The sequence below is a fragment of the Hyla sarda genome, chromosome 1, assembly GCF_029499605.1.
Source record: "Hyla sarda isolate aHylSar1 chromosome 1, aHylSar1.hap1, whole genome shotgun sequence".
In the NCBI taxonomy this organism is placed as follows: Eukaryota; Metazoa; Chordata; class Amphibia; order Anura; family Hylidae; genus Hyla; species Hyla sarda.
Genome location: NC_079189.1, coordinates 373,285,506 through 373,302,734, shown reverse-complemented (window position 1 = coordinate 373,302,734; position 17,229 = coordinate 373,285,506). Strand labels below are relative to the sequence as shown.

The 17,229-nt window shown below is 45.0% G+C and overlaps 1 long non-coding RNA gene across 1 annotated transcript in view; it reads left to right on the top strand.

The window, feature by feature from the left end:
* LOC130307856 (uncharacterized) overlaps nt 1-7,793 on the top strand; it is a 28,532-nt gene extending 20,739 nt beyond the window's left edge. The window contains exons 3-4 of the long non-coding RNA XR_008857002.1: nt 7,278-7,343; nt 7,720-7,793. This is a non-coding gene — a long non-coding RNA (uncharacterized LOC130307856). The remainder of the gene's footprint in view (nt 1-7,277; nt 7,344-7,719) is intronic.
* Nucleotides 7,794-17,229: the final 9,436 nt, after the last annotated feature.

Here is a 17,229-nt window from a genome sequence, read left to right as displayed (position 1 = left end):
GTACGGTGGATGGCAAATGCCATGTCATTCACAACTTTATAAACTGTGATAGCACTTTTGTTTTATATAAAATCATGTGCACACAATGTCACTTAACATATGTGGGGTCCACCAAAAGGTCCCTTAAAAAACGCATGCAAGAGCACATTAGACATGCTGCTGGCCCTTTAAGCTCGAACATTTCTAAAGTATCTAAACATTTTCTAATATATCATAATTCAGACACCACTTCCCTCAGGTTCTCAGGCATTGAGAAGGTGAACCTAAATAAAAGGGGAGGTGACCATATTCGATCCCTCCACAATAGGGAAATCATGTGGATTTATCTTTTGAATTGCATTCAACCCCATGGTCTAAATAGCAAAACAGATTTAATATTACATTACTGATATGTCTCCGAATAATTTATCTGTGTTTGGTCCCATGTTTTGGTTTTAATCACGCGCACATGTGATGTGGACCTGTCCCTCCCCTTCCTGTGGGAATGGGGAATATGCCCTGGAGTATATAAGGGTGCCTCATTTGAGGATCTACAGGCTATGAGCAAGGATCGATAGATCAGAAACGCGTCAGCCATGCTTGGGACCCCCCCTGTTTGTGCAATATTTCATATTTTTGATATGTTCACGGTTTGTCTGCCACCGTGAAGGCTTTTAAGGAAGAACCCTGAATAAAGATGGACGTTTTACTTCTACTTGCTGGCTTTTTTAGTATTTTATTTTAGTTTTATCCACTGTGCCAGGGATGAAAATTATTCCAAAAGAAACTAACTCAACTGTCTATGCTCCCTCGTTGCTCCAATATTGGTGTCCCATTCTCTGTTCGCCGCCTTCTGCTTTTCCTGCAGGTCAGTGAATCACGGTGCGCTCAGTGTCATCATTGTTTCAGCACCAGTTTTACAAAACAGTGTGCCTCCAGTGTTACACCAGTGTTTACAAATAAGTGTGCCTCCAGCTGTTGCAAAACTATAACTTCCAGCATGCCTTGACAGCTAGAGACTGTCCGGGAATGCTGGGAGTTGTAGTTTTGGACCACCTGGAGAGACACTGTTTTGAAAACACTGCCTTAGTCAGTATTTTCCAACCTGGGGACTTCCAGCTGTTGCAAAACTACAACTCCCAGCATTCCCCTGACAGTCTTTAGCTGTCCAGGCATGCTGGGAGTTATAGTTCTGCAACAGCTGGAGACACTCAGGTTTGGTAGGTAGGTCCTTAGTCCATTGTTTTCCAACCTGGGTGCCTCCAGCTGTTGAAAAACTCTAACTCCCAGCTTAAGACTGTCCGGGCATGCTGGGAGTTGTAGTTTTGCAACAGCTGGAGGCCCCCAGGTTGGGAAACACTAACTACGGCAGTGTTTTCGAAACATTGTCTCTCCATCTGTTGCAAAACTACAACTCCCAGCATGCTCGGACAGTCTTAAGCTGGAAGTTAGAATTTTGCAGCAGAAGGTGGCATTTTGGTGGGTAGTTGGGCCCTTAGTCCAGTGTTTCCCAACCTGAGTGCCTCCAACTGTTGCAAAACTACAACTCCCAGCATGCCCAAACAGCCAAAGCCTGTTTGGAAAACACTGGACAAAGGGCCTACCTACCAAATGTAACGTGGCCACCCACCTACCAACCAAACATATTACCTACCTAGCAAATGCTTTTCCTGCCTACCTAACAAACGTATACCGTATATACTTGAGTATAAGCCGAGTTTTTAAGCACGATTTTTTGTGCTGAAAACACCCCCCTTGGCTTATACTCGAGTGAACTATCCGCCCTCAGTGGTCTTCAACCTGCGGACCTCCAGAGGTTTCAAAACTTCAACTCCCAGCAAGCCCGGGCAGCCATCGGCTGTCCGGGCTTGCTGGGAGTTGTAGTTTTGAAACCTCTGGAGGTCCGCAGGTTGAAGACCACTGCGGCCTTCGACATCATCCAGCCCCTCTCACCCCCTTTAGTTCTGTACTCACCTCCGCTCGGCGCTGGCCCGGTGCAGCAGGACTGTCCGGTGGGGAGGTCGTCCGGTGGGATAGTGGTTCCGGGCTGCCATCTTCATCATTCTCCGCGCTTCGGGCCCGGAATAGTCACGTTGCCTTGACGACGACGCAGAGGTACGTTCATTACCAACGTCCCTCTGCGTCATCGTCAAGGCAACGCCTCTATTCCGGGCCCGAAGCGCGGAGAAGAGGCCCCCCGGTGAAGATGGCAGCTCGGAACCACTATCCCACCGGACGACCTCCCCACCGGACAGTCCTGCAGCACCGGGCCAGCGCCGAGCGGAGGTGAGTACAGAACTAAAGGGGGTGAGAGGGGGCTGGATGATGTCGAAGGCCGCAGTGGTATTCAACCTGCGGACCTCCAGAGGTTTCAAAACTACAACTCCCAGCAAGCCCGGACAGCCGATGGCTGCCCGGGCTTGCTGGGAGTTGTAGTTTTGAAACATCTGGAGGTACGCAGGTTGAAGACCACTGTATCAGACATTGACAAGCGGTGATGATGATGACATGTGGTGATGATGACAAGGGGATGATGAAGGGGGTGTGTGGGATGATGACAAGGGGATGATGAAGGGGGTGGGGATGATGACAAGGAGATGATGAAGGGGGGTGTGGGATGATGAAGGGGGGATGATGACAGGCGGTGATGATGAAGGGGGGATGATGAAGGGGGGATGATGACAGGGTGATGATGATGAGGGTGTTAATGACGGGGGTCTGGATGATGACAGGGGGGGGATGATGTATTTCCCACCCTAGGCTTATACTCGAGTCAATAACTTTTCCTGGGATTTTGGGGTGAAATTAGGGGCCTCGGCTTATATTCGGGTCAGCTTATACTCGAGTATATACGGTAACCTACCTACCTAGCGGCAAACCTTTCACTTGCCTTCCTACCAACTGAACTTACTACGTGCCTAAATAACTTGCAAACTTACTACTTGCCTACCTACTTAGAGAATGTTCTACTTACCTAATTTACTACTTGCAAAAGTACTACCTGCTTACCTAGCAAACATATTACCTGGGTGAGGGGGGGGGGCAGGCATATTCTTTGCACAGGGGCCCTCTGTTGTCTGTGTTCGCCCCTGCGCGGTTGCACAGTGCTCTCACAATCTAGGTGCATGCCCGGTGATCATATTGCTACTAAGTTCAATGTCACGTGCAGAGCTAAGGTATAGGCAGCGTCCAGACGCTTAGATGATGCGGTGTGCACTGTGACATGTAGCTTGCTGATTGGCTCACATGGGATGCACACATTAATGATGCAGTGTTAGACATCACTAACTGAGATTTTATAAGGAGACGATTGAAGTCCCTGGCTATTAGACCCACTCCCTTGAAAAAGTCAGCGTGAGCTGACGAAACGTCAGAATGGGAGTGGCTATAGAGTAACTTTTAACTAGCAGCCGCAACTTAAAGGGGTACTCCTGTGGAAAACTTTTTTTTTTTAAATCAACTGGTGCCAGAAAGTTAAACAGATTTGTAAATCACTTCTATTAAAAAATCTTAATCCTTCCAGTACTTTTTAGGGGCTGTATATTAAAGAGAAATCCAAAAAAGAAATGCATTTCCTCTGATGTCATGACCACAGTGCTCTCTGCTGACCTCTGCTGTCCATTTTAGGAACTGTCCAGAGCAGCATATGTTTGCTATGGGGATCTTCTCCTGCTCTGGAAAGTTCCTAAAATGGACAGCAGAGGTCAGCAGACAAGCTTGTCACCTGCCCCCACTGCATGACTACAACTTCCAGCATGCCCTTACAGTAAGGACATGCTGGGAGTTGTAGTCATGTGGCGGGGGTGGGTGACAAGTAGAGATGAGTGAACTTACAGTAATTCGATTCGTCACAAACTTCTCGGCTCGGCAGTTGCTGACTTTAGCCTGCATAAATTAGTTCAGCTTTCAGGTGCTCCGGTGGGCTGGAAAAGGTGAATACAGTCCTAGGAGAGAGTCTCCAGCTCACCGGAGCACCTGAAAGCTGAACTCATTTATGCAGGCTAAAGTCAGCAACTGCCGAGCCGAGAAGTTTTGTGACAAATCGAATTACTGTAAGTTCGCTCATCTCTAGTGACAAGCTTGTCATCTGCCCACCCATCTAACACACTCCCCCGATGCCGCACAACTACAATTCCTAGCATGTCCTTACAGTAAGGACATGCTGGGAGTTGTAGTAGTGTTGCATGGGTGGGAGATGTGCGGGCGGGTGACAAGCTTGTCCCCCTCCTGTACATCTCCCACCATGCCTGTGAAAATGAAAGTAAAAAGTCGCACAAAAAGTCTCACGTGCAACATTTTGTGTGACTTTTATGAAAATGTTGTCATAGGCAACTTTGTAAGCCAGGTCTGACCTTGCTTACACTTGCAACTTTTTGAAGGGGATTTGCAACTTTTATTTGCTTACATGCGACTTTTGCAATGATGACTTAAAGATCATTTAACCCCTTCCCTAATAAAAGTTTGAATCACCCCCCTTTTCCCATTTAAAAAAAAATAAAACAATAAAAATAAATAACAATAAAAAATAAAAATAAACATATGTGGTATTGCCGTGTGCGGAAATGTCCGAATTATAAAAAGATATCGTTAATTAAACCGCACGGTCAATGCCGTATGCGCAAAAAAATTGCAAAGTCCAAAATCGTGTGTTTTTGGTCATTTTTTATATCATGAAAAAATGAATAACGGAAAAATAGAAAAGTTATAGGGGTCAGAAGATTTTCCTGCATGTAGTTATGATTTTTTCCAGAAGTACGACAAAATCAAACCTACATAAGTAGGGCATCATTTTAATCAGAATAAAGAGAAGGTATCATTTTTACCAAAAAATGTACTGTGTAGAAACGGAAGCCCCCAAAATTTACAAATGACTTTTTTTTTCAATTTTGTCTTACAATGATTCTTTTCCCGTTTTGCCGTAGATTTTTGAGTAAAATGACTAACATCATTACAAAGTAGAATTTTTAGGTGCAGAATTGAATGAGTTATGATTTTTTAAAGGTAAGGAGGAAAAAACGAAAATGCAAAAATGGAAAAACCCCGGGTCCTTAAGTGCAAAAAAAATAAAAATAAAATGTCTCTCAAAAAATTATATAAAACCCCGCCTAATAAAAAATAAAGTGTGAATTCGGGTAGAAAAACAGACATAGTGCACATCTACAATCTTGTATAATGATCTGATTGCTTCTCAGCATAATATCAAAAACTAACAGGTTGTTAGTATACATTTTTGATCAAAAAGTACAAGCCCACTCGCCACGTCAAGGCCACCTATCCAGAGTGGGTCCCTAACGTCCCTAGCATAAAATGGCGTAGCACTGGGCGGCGACCACCACTGCCGCGACACCAGTGCCCACGGGGGGGAACGACCCACCGGCAGAGCGGCCCCAATGCCACTCAAACCAGTCTATGGGCCGCACCCCCCCACAGACACGGCGCCACGGCAGCAACGGACACCGCACAGCACCACACCAGTGTGAACAGGGATGTAATAGCTCACTTACCATGCTCTCCCAGTCAGACTGGGAGGCTGCTAGGAAAGAAATGGCCCATGTTCAGCTAACTACTGCTTATATAGGGTTGGGCTGAGGGGGTGGGGAAGAGTGCAGCACATGTTAAAACAAAAAATAAAATCACCCTTATTTTCTCCTTTCCAAAAAAAAATAAAAAATAAAAAAAAAAACAAACATAACATATTTGATATTGCCATGTGTGTAAATGTTCAAACTATGAAAATATAATGTTTATGACCATGCACGGTAAACAGGAAAAAATTTAAGAAATACCAAACACCAAAAATACTGATTTTTTATTCAGATCATATATGAGAATTTTTTTTTAATAAAAAATCAAGAAAAAAGTCCCATCAAAGCATATATTGTACTAAGCAAAAACTACAGATCACGATGCAAAAAATTAGCCCTCATACAAGCCCGTATACTGAAAAATAAAAAAGTTATAGAGGTCAGATAAGGACAATTTTATGCATACTCATTTAGTTAAAAAAAAAGTTTGCATATTTTTTAAAATAGTACTTTATTAGAAAAATTATATAAATTTGGTATCATTTTAATCGCATTGACCAACAGAATAAAGATAAATAATGGCCCTGATTTACTATTGTAAACCCGACTTGTTTTGTCGGGTTGTATGCCAGAATTTGCTCCACAAATTGTGTCTGCGCCAAAATTTGCCCCAAAAAAATTCAAAAGCCCGACCAACTCTCCATTTTACCTTTTGAAAAGTGGACGTGCCCACTTTGAAAAGAGGGATGTCGCCACCAAAAAGGGCGCGGCCTCAACATTTCCGAAAAAATCATAATCAACATATTTACTAATGTTTCCTCAGAATGTGATGGATTTGGGTTCTGGAAAATCCTACAGCTCAGAGGAGTTGTTAAAAAAAAACAAAACAAAAAAAACATAGGGAACAGTGTCAAACGTAGGGGAAACATAGATACACTTTTTTAAAGGTATTCCTTAAGTATCCTTTGCCTATCGCCCATCCTATATTTTCCATATTCCATCAAGATACAATGATCAATATGGGTGTACCATTCTCTCTTTGTAGAAGTCTTTTCTTAAGTCCACTTCCTGACTAGACAGATATTTCTTGTGACAAAAATTGTAAAGTTTATAATTCCAATTAATGTTTTGAGGATTTTAAATAAACAAGAGCTCCAAAGTCACCACACTACCTGGTGCCTGATATGCATGGCTCCTGTGGCCTCTGTTGTATGGTGTTTTTAGGGTGATGTGCAGTGCCATTTCTCCTCCAAACATGGTTTTTATTATGGTATCCAAAAGTTCAGTTTTGCTTTCATCCAACCACACTATAATCTTTCAGTATTTCACTAGCTTTTCCAAATGTTGTGCAGCAAACTGAAAACAAGCTGCAACATGCTTTTTACTCAGCAATGGAGTCTTGCGTGATGAGCATGCATACAGGCCATGGCAGCAGAGTGCATGACTTACTGTTTTCTTTCAGGAAACAATTTCTGCTAATACCAGATCTTTTAGGAAGCTCTCCATAAGTGATTATTGGCTCTTGAACAACTCTTCTGAATATTCTTTTCACTCCTCTGTCAGAAATCTTGTGAGGAGCACTTGGTCGAGGCAAATTTATGATAAAATGATTGTCTTTTTTTTGTTCCTATTATGGTCCCAACAGTGCTCACTGGAATATTCAGCAGCTTAGAAATACCAGTGCCATTGTTATGTTTTGCAAAAATTAGGCTGCGAAGATCTTGAAAAGGCTCTTTCCTTTTACCCATCATGACATGTGTCTTGTGTAAACAGGATTCACACAAAGAAACTGTAAACTGGAAGCTAGGATCATGCTGCCACAAGGATCCAAACAGAGAGGTAAGACTAATACATGGTCAATTCATGTAAACTATACAAAAATCTTTATGAGAATTATGACAATACAAAAGCAGATAGCCCTCCTATAAAACGACCCGCACTAAAAATACATACACCCCAAAACAAGAAAACCTCACAGGTGGGAAATATTACACAAAGTGCAAGTTATTAGACTTGTGCACAAGAAAAATTTTTGTTTCGATTTTTCGTTTTGGATAAAATTTTCGGTTCGATAATATTTTCGGTTTAGATTTTTCGGATACATTCGGTATTCGGGTGTTTGGTTGGATTTTTCAGATACATTCGGTATTCAGGTTTTTATTTTCTTTCGGATGCATTTGGTATTCGGGTACATTCGGGTAAATCTTTTTTTAAGCAGGAAACCATTATCGGGAGTGTGTGTGTGCAGGAAAAGAGGGCAGCCGCAGAGATTGGAACGTTGGAAGACAGGTAAGATAATATAATTTTATGTGATTTATTATTAATACATAATGAATGATTGATGTGTTTTATCGATGTGTTTGATTGTTGGGTGATTTATGTATAAAATGTCATGTCACTTGCGCTAACACTGTTACTGTTACCAGGGTGCCTCCAGCTGTTGCAAAACTACAACACCCACGCAGCATGCCCTGACAGCCAAAGGCTGTCTGGGCATGCTGGGAGTTGCAGTTTTGCAACAGCCGGAGGCACACTTTGGCAAACATGCGCAAAGCTTTTTAATTCATTTTCAAATTCCACTCCCTTTTTTCAGAAATGGGTTATAGTAGGTCAATGACATGCATAGTAATTGCCGTGGGAACATTTTGCATTCATAAAACTGCAGGCTTAATTGGATAATTGCCGTTTAGAACGTTGGGACCGTTAATCCCCAGGGGGGATGCTAGGGAACACATTTTAAATAGCAATAATAGGAATTGGTAAATTAAATAGAGGAGGTTGTATGTTAGTGGACTATAAAGATTGGAGTCTTAGGATCCAGAATATTGGAATAAAAGAGTCCCTAACATAGAAGCCTCAGTGGAAATAGAATCAGTGGAACCAGTAATGGACCAATCCAATTCCTATATATTGTGTTTTTAAACACCTTCTTTTGTATTATTTTTTGCACCTCATTTTGATCTTAACAAATAATAAATAAAAGTGAAGTTGACCCTAGTCGGGGGTCTTAGTCCCGGAGGGGTTGCTAACCCTGAAGGGAATTGGAATTTATTAATTAAATACCCCGGGTACCCCATGGGGGATCTTTGTGTATATGAGTAGACAGAAAGCACCCAAGCCGAGGCAGGAAAGATAACTGTGGAATGTACCTCAGTAAAAAAGCAAAATAGTCCCTCCATAGGAGGGAAAAACAAGGGAGGTCGAGACAACAACCCAAACACAGACCCACGACAAGCACCCTGGTCCCCGCACCCCTTGTGAAAAGGGGATTGGCAAGCGCGCTGGGCGCTGAAGGAGCAGGGAAATGCAAAGACTGAGTGGACAAAGCCCCCAGGCTCCAGAGGCAACCCTAGGCACGTGGAGGAGCCACCTGCGTCCCAGGAGGGATCGGAACCCCGCACACTGAAGCTGGGCAACAAATAAAAGAGGCGGAGAGAGCCATTTCCAGAGAGTGACCAGTAAGGAACTGAGTCACTCTGTACAGGGACCCCGGAAGGGAACACCCAAAAAAACAGGGAGGGGCTGAACCGACAGGTGCCCCAGCAGGCCCCATGGCAGAACAGGGTGCGCAACCGCCTTGGAACCGTCGGAATGAATCACCGGAAAACCCTTGGGCGCACCCCACAGAGCCAAAAGAAGGAGTGAACTACTCCTACAAAGCGGTCCAAGCATATGTAGGAACACAGACCTGGGGAGCCCACGATAACAGTGGCATACCAAGACTGCAGGCACGGTGAACACGCAGACCTCCAAGGGAGCAGCAGAAAAAGGAGAACAGTGTAACCAAAGAAAGGAGAACAGGGCGATGCTACTGTTGATGCAAATGGAAGAAGAAAGGTCCCAAGAACCCACATGCACACACTCTGCGGGACTGCACCTGGAAGAGAGACACCGGACTACAGCTGCGGTAGCAGCTGAATGGGGAAGGTGACCAGGTGGAAGAACACCAAGTGGACACAGACTGGCCACGTCGAGTCCCGCATGGAAACACACAGTGGTGAGAGATACCATCCAGTAGGCAGAGTAGCAGGCATGCAGAGAGGGACCTGGCCAAGCGGGAAAACCCCGGAAACCAGTATGTAGTGCATTGTACAAGACACATGGGCAACTCGGAGAGGCTCACATGTAACCTACAATGGCAGTGGTAAACTTCCGTCAACGGGGTGACAATGCCTGATAGATGACCCGAAGGTGGAAGGGCAAGGAGGCCAAGAAACCCCGCCCCCAGAATAGAGAGGGAACCAGAGGGGCCGTGTAAAGCATCCCTGACATCCTGTAGAGCGTTTGTGAGACACACCGGGTCAGGGCCAGTATACCACACACAACAGTGGGGTGGAACTCCAGCCGCAAAAACATCCACCGTGTGACTGTCGGCAGAAGAAGACATGCAGGCAACTGTCTGGCTTACCGGCCCGGGTCCCTAGGGGACAGCGAGTGATTCCCTCGGAAACCTCGTACGGAAGTGAGGTACCGGAAGACCAGGCGCAGAGACACCAGCCACGTGATGTGTAACAGGTGGAGCAGGAAACCTCTACCTGGCAGACCACTACCTGGCTTACAGGTAGAGGACCATGGGGACGAGTCCCTTCATGGGCACCTAGCTCAGTAGTGAGGTACCAGACTCCAGCCGTAGAGGCAGATACACCAGCTGTTTGATGTAGAACAGGCGGTGTAGATAACCCTGCCGACCAATGACTGGCTGACCGGTATCCAAAAAGACAATGATGCATCCCATCGGCACCTCACCCAGGAGTGAGGTACCGGAACTCAAGCCGCAACACACATCAGCCGCTGGAAGTACCACAGATGGTGTAGGCCACCACTCAGACACTGTCTGGCTCATTGGTATGGATCCACAGAAGACAACTATGCATACCATCGGCACCTCGCTCAGTAGTGAGCAACCGGAACCCCAGGTGCAGATACACCAGACATTTGATGTATGCCAGGCAACCATGCAGACCACTGTCTGGCTTACTGGCATGGACGCACAGAAGACAGCTATGCATGCCATCGGTGGCTTGCCCAGGAGTGAGGGACTGGAACTCCAGACGCGGACATATCAGCCGTATGATGTATGACAGGCGGTGCAGGCACCATGTAGACCTTTGTCCGGCTTACTAACATGGATCCACAGAAGACAACTATTCATAACATCGGCAACCCGCTCAGTAGTGAGGAACCGGAACTCCAGTCACAGATACAGCAGCCGTGAATTGCGTGACAGGCGATGTAGTAAACCATGCAGACCCCTGTCCGGCTTACTGGAATGGGTCCGTAGTAGACAACGAGCCTTAGGGTCCTTAAGGCACATCAGGGCAGTTCTCCACATACCACACCCAGCAGAGGGGTATCGGAACTGCCGCCACAGAAACATCAGCCATGAGGCTGGCATGGGTCCAGAAGACACATCGGGTCAGTTCTCATATGCCACACCCAGCAGTGGGGTGTCGGAACTGCAGCAACAAATACATCAGCCGGGGAGACCAAGCAGACCACTGTCTGGCTTACTTGTATGCGTCCTGAAGACACAACGGGTCAGTCCTCCTTATACCGCACTCAGCAGTGGGGTATCAAAACTGCAGCCACAAACACAACTGCCGTGATTCGTGGGACAAAAGGCAGAGGAAACCATGCAGACCACTGGCTGGCTTACTGGTATGGACCTGAAGACACATCAGGTCAGTTCTCAATATACCGCACTCAGCAGTGGGGTATCGGAACTGTAGCCACAAACACAACCGACACGAGTCGTGTGACAAAAGGCAGAGGAAAACATGCAGAGCCTTGTCTGGCTTACTGGTATAGGTCCGGAGCAAATGAGACATGCCATCGGACACCTCGCACTGAGGTACCGGAACTCAAACGCAGAAACCTCGATCAAGTGATGTGGGACAGGTGGATGCCAGGTGGCAGAGGAAACCATGCAGACCACTGTCTGACTGACTGGTATGGGTCCCTAGTAGAGAAAGGTTCTGCTTTCGGACACCTCGCACCAGCAGAGGGGTACCGGAGCGCCAGCCGTTAAGGTGGCAGCAGGGGAAGGAGAGACAGTCGAGGCCACTATTCGGCACGGAGATACGAGGTGTAAAACCTGTCCACACAGGGATATTGCCCTGTAAACCTAGCACTGGATGAGAGGCTCCGGAGCACTAGATGCATAGCCTGTGGAGAAGGGAGCACATAGTATGCTAAGAACCCCCTAGGATGGGTGGCTGGCAGACATTACAGATAAGAAAGCCCAAAGGCAACCAAATGTCCGTCAGGAACGCCCTTTCACAAGGTTAGGAAGGAACAGATATCTTTCAAGGGACCACGCATCCCTGGATTATAACCTGCTATGGTGGTGCAATATGCACCACGATGGTGGGCAACAAAGCAGAAACAGTGACGTCAGAGGTAGCTCATGGATAACGTATGTAAGGTCACCATCTAGGGTGACTGAAAACAAGGAAAACAGCCCTGAATGCAGACTCAGGACTGCAAAAATTGCCGACCGGCCAAGGTTGTAAGGGAATTAGGGTGCAATACCAAAATTTGGCTACAAGAGAGCACCAAACTCCCTCTCCAAGGCTGCCTGGTAAAATAGAAAGTAACACACACATAGCTGCAGTAGGGTGAGATTTCTACCAGGGGGAGCAAGAACCCATGTAAAGTGAAGTATGACTATGCTATGGCGGCTTACATTGTGATAGGGACATTTGGGAAGGAAATTATTCCTTTGTCTTATTGTAGAGAGTGTAATTGAATATGGTGAACATTTTGCCCTTTGTGGAATTTGAGCCAGAACCCAACCGTTGCAGGGCAGGAGTGCTAACCTCTGAGCCACCATGCTGCCCTGTGAAATAGAGGTTGAATAGAGGTTTGAACTGAAGAGAATTTGAACCCCAGACCCCGGCATCTGGGGTGGCAGCACTATAGCTGAGCTATTGTGCACAGAAGCGTGAGGCGTCTCACAGACAGCCCATCATGCGGCGGCCCCCTGGAGCAGCCACGGCGGAGAAGTGCGCCGAAACGCCTACTAAGCCACCGCACTGCTCAGGGGTTAAGTAGGGGAATGGGCCTGGAGGCGGGGGGTTCCCGCGGGGCCGCAACTCATGGAGGCCGACGGAGCTGCTCTGCTCTAGAGCACCGCCGACCCGCATGACGAAGGGTTGGAGCTAAACTCCGCTGAAGGGGGAGCCGGAACGGAGAGTTGCACCGGCCTCAACCCCCACCAGCGTAAAGACTAGTCCTGAACCAGGGAGTCAGAGGACATACCCCTCTGACATCCCTGGCAAACTAAAAAACCCCGCAGCACGAGCTCGCTGTGGGGAGGGGAGGGGTGGAGCTAAGCCCCGTAAGGAGAGGCAGAGAATCTCTCTCCCCTGTCAGCACTCTGAAGGCAGCGCTGGAGTGAGGTGGACTCCCGCGCCCAGAGAATTCCCACGTCTGAACTCAAGAAGGGGGGCGGACCTACCACCTCCATTATGGCTCCCGCCGCCAGCCATCACAGCGCCGGAGAAGCTGGAGCCTGGCTGTAGAGCAAGACTAAAGGGCGCTGTCGAAAAAGCCGGTGGCTGCCCAGACATTAAGGACAAGGACTAACAGAGAGAGCCCAGACCCCAATAAAAATCCGGCCCATGACCCCTTAAACCGCCCCCACAAAAGTCAGTTTACAAGGAAAATATTAACCCCTTAAGTCCTCTGCAGGGAGGGGGGGGAGGGGGGGAGTGGGGAGGGAACATACTCACCCGACCAGCTTTACATACTCACCTATCTTCACATACTCACCTAGAGACGTCTTCAGCCAGCATTTTAAACACCTGCATCACGTCATGCTGCTACAGCCCAAGACGAGCAGGGAAAATAGGGGGACCTAGACCCACGGTGCAATCCCAGGCGCTGGCCGTTGGCGGGAAGGGGTTAACGGTGCATTGGAATCTTCGTCAATGACCCGTGCCCCTTAGCCGCATATGGGGGAACAGGTAGCGCCATGCTCCTGAGCCCCCACCTGAAAAGGGGAAACAAAAAGGAGTAAAGAACCTGACTAAACAGCCCTTACTAGAAAATAATAAAAAAGACCAGGTCTGGAGAGCTCCAGACCTGTGTGTCTAACTCCTAAGTGACACTAGCTAAAACTGGTTACCTCACTGCAGGAGGGCGGGTATATCCTGCCAGAGAGGAGCCGACTTTTCTTTTTCCTAGTGTCAGCGCCTCCTAGTGTCAAGAGCATATACCCCATCAGTTAGGTGTCCCCCAATGAAGAGCGACCGAGAAATACATTATGTTGCTAAATAAATTTAATAGAATCGATCAAAAATATAATTTGTTACTCATTCATATCATTATCAATATCCAAATAATATTTAACTGATTCAATGCCCTTTTCCTCCAAAATGTTAGAGTAAATAGCACCGACATCAAGGGAGATTAACAGAAAATCAGTGTCACAAGAAAAAGCATCAAGCTCCTGAATGAGGTGAGTAGAAACCCTAAGTTCATTACATACTGCTGAAGAAAAAGATCAATATAGTGGGACAAATGACAACTAATTGATCGTACCCCCGAAATGATGGGCCTGCCAGGAGGTGTTTTCTCATACTTACTCATACGTACCTTCGGCAGGTGATAGAAAGTAGGTAATTGGTAATTTTTTATATTTAAAAAATCCCCCTCTTTTTTATTTAAAATATTAGAATCCATAGCATCTTGTATAAGCTGGTTATAAGTTCTAAAAAAAACTCAGGGGAAGGATCAGTTGATGGTTATAAATAATACTCAGAGTCAGATAAAATATTAAGCGCTTCTCTAATATATCCAATATAACCAGACCGATCAAGGATTACAGCCCGCCCCCCTCCTTTTTCCGCAGGTTTAATAATAATAATAATAATAATAATAATAATAATAGGACTATTATTTTTCAGGGATTTGAGATCCGTTCTTTCTGCAATAGTCAGGTTATCACAATTAGATCTTACAGGGGTCTCATCTAATTTCCGAAATTCATCACAAACCATGGAGTGAAAAGTTTCCACAAAATTTCCTCTGTGTCCAAGAGGATAAAACATAGATTTTTTTTTTTTGTACATCCACATGCTTAATAATATCATTCTCAAGACATTCATCAGCAGTTGAATGTACCTCAGTTGATAAAAGTACACCTTTCTTATTCTCCGTAGTGGTAAAAAAACTTTCAAGGGTTAATTTTCTGGTGTATTCATTCAAATCAAGGAATAGTTGAAAAGTTTTAGGGGGGGTAGAGGGACAAAACTATAAACCTTTGGATATTAGTAAAAATTTATTTTCAGATAAAATATAAGATGATACATTTAAAATCTTTACTGGGTGATAGGGCTGCTGGTTAATTTTGGTTCTTTTCTGACGGCCCATCTACTTCCTCGTGGTCGATTTTTCTTTTGGTGTTTTTTAAATGATGAGGGGTTCATTTGGGGTAACGTATTCCCGATACGTGTAATTTCGGAATTATCATTTGTCCTGCTGCAAAATAATGTGGGATCGTCTGTGGTTTTGCCGATCTCACAGGTGCCTTGATAGCACTGTGAATCGGGACAGGACGGGAGTCTAAAAAATCTGCAGATATGGCTGATGTATTGGTGGTATTTAACCCTGATGCTATTACTGTAATCTCAGAGTCTGATAATGAATTAGGTTGAGTATCATGAACTGTAAAAAGAGATGAATTGAATTCAGAAACATCCATTGTGGTGCCAGGTTTACTCTTTATATTCTGTACTGTCTCACTATATGTAGGGACAATCAAACTCTTGTTCTTATTATGTATTGTAGGGTTGTCAACAACAATAGGATCACTCTGGGCAATATCACGTGATCCTATATTGGACATGACATGAGGTATCAATTGGGGGGAATCAATACCAACTTTAGAAACATCCTCCTTTATTTGTGTCTTGTGTGACACTTTGGCAATGATACATTTTTGTAGGCCATCAGTTGAGACTAAACCAGCTGATATTAATTTGCACTGAAATGGGGTTGGATTGCTTTTTCAATAGATATCAGCTGTTGTCTATTTCCCTGTGTCAATTTACATTATTATACATAATGTAATTTCTGAGTTTATTTGTTTTGGTTTCTTTGTATGTATGGATTACTTGGGTTGTTACCAACATATGGTGAAAATTTCATGGCAATATCACTTTTCAATGTTCAATACTTATTTCACTCACTGTATTAGCAGAAGGAGAGGGGAAAATTGATGCTTCCTATGATGTCTTTATAACACTTGCAGTACAGCAGAGTTCTGAAGGTCCAGCATTTCAAGCTTATTATTTGCATGTGTAAGCAGAAAAAGGGAGCAAAATAGATGCTTCATATAATGTATTTTGTACAATTGACGTACAGCAGGGTCCTAAAAGTAGATGTAAATGATTACTGCTCCTCCCCTTATTATCATATAACACAATTTCTTGACTCAATCACATCTGTAAAGACACCAGTACAATAAACTGCAAAAAAAACCATTGCAGTGCAGTAGAGATTGTGAGAATATGAGTAGCGATGAGCAAATCGAATCTGACGAATCCGAATTTGTTCCGAATTTCAGGAAAGATTCGATTTGCAACGAATGCGAACATTGCCGCGATTCAATCATGCGAATCACTTCATTAAAGTCCATTTAGTGCGGTCCAGGCTCCAGAGCATCTAAAATGGCAGATCCATATGTAAGGACATGGGGCAAGGAATCCTGGGAAGGTGGGAACAAGGGTTGGCTGGATGACCATGAATCACATGCAACATGCAGAATATCAGCAGCCAGCCATCCCTGTGATGTCACAGCCCTATATAATCGTCAGCCATCTTGCAGCCAGTCACTTCAGCCTTTTATTGCAGGGAGAAGGAGAGAGAGAGAGAGGACAGACAGAAGTGTGTGTTGCACAGAAAAGCATTTTTGCAGCATCGATTCACCTTCCAGTCACATCAGCGTTGCAGAGAGGGACAAAGAGCAGTGGTTTGTACAAAAAAACTTTTTTTTTACAGCAGCAATTTACCTCAAGCCCAAATCCAGCCTAGAAGCACTGATAGGGTAAGGAGTGAGATTGAGAGAGAAAGTGCAATTTTGGGTGTAGTACACAGCAACTGTGTGCTACAGCACTGGTGTGTACAACAACTGAAAAGCTAATAGTAGCCAGCCAGTTAGGGTGAACAGAGCACTTAAAGCATAATGTCCTCTATTAAGTGTAACCTGTGTGTACATATAAGTGGTGTACCATTTTGTTCATGTTAAAGTCTTAAAGGGCTTAGATACTGTGAAAGGCCAGCCAAAAGTACACACCTGCTGGTGCTGTAGACAAATACTGTTTTAAGGGCACTAGAGCGCATTGTCCTCCCTTCATAAGTGCATACCACATACGTACATCTAAGAGGTGTACCATTTTGTTCTTGTTAAAGTCTTAAGGGCCTAGATACTGTGAAAGGCCAGGCAAAAGTACATACCTGCACACTCCTACAAACGGACCTCAATCAATGAAAAAACATGCACTATATCAAGTTCAAAGTTGACAATCTTTATTACACAAAACAATGATTTACAATGAGACAAAAAAGTAAACCCCAACTGAAACCCATAAAAACAAGACAATAGACAACTTAAAAATGCAGGAGGGGGGGGGGGGGGCAGGTGACCAGAAGTATTTAAGTACTGACACCCAAATTGGGTTTGTCAATAAAGTGCACCAGTACTTCATATATGTATACACAC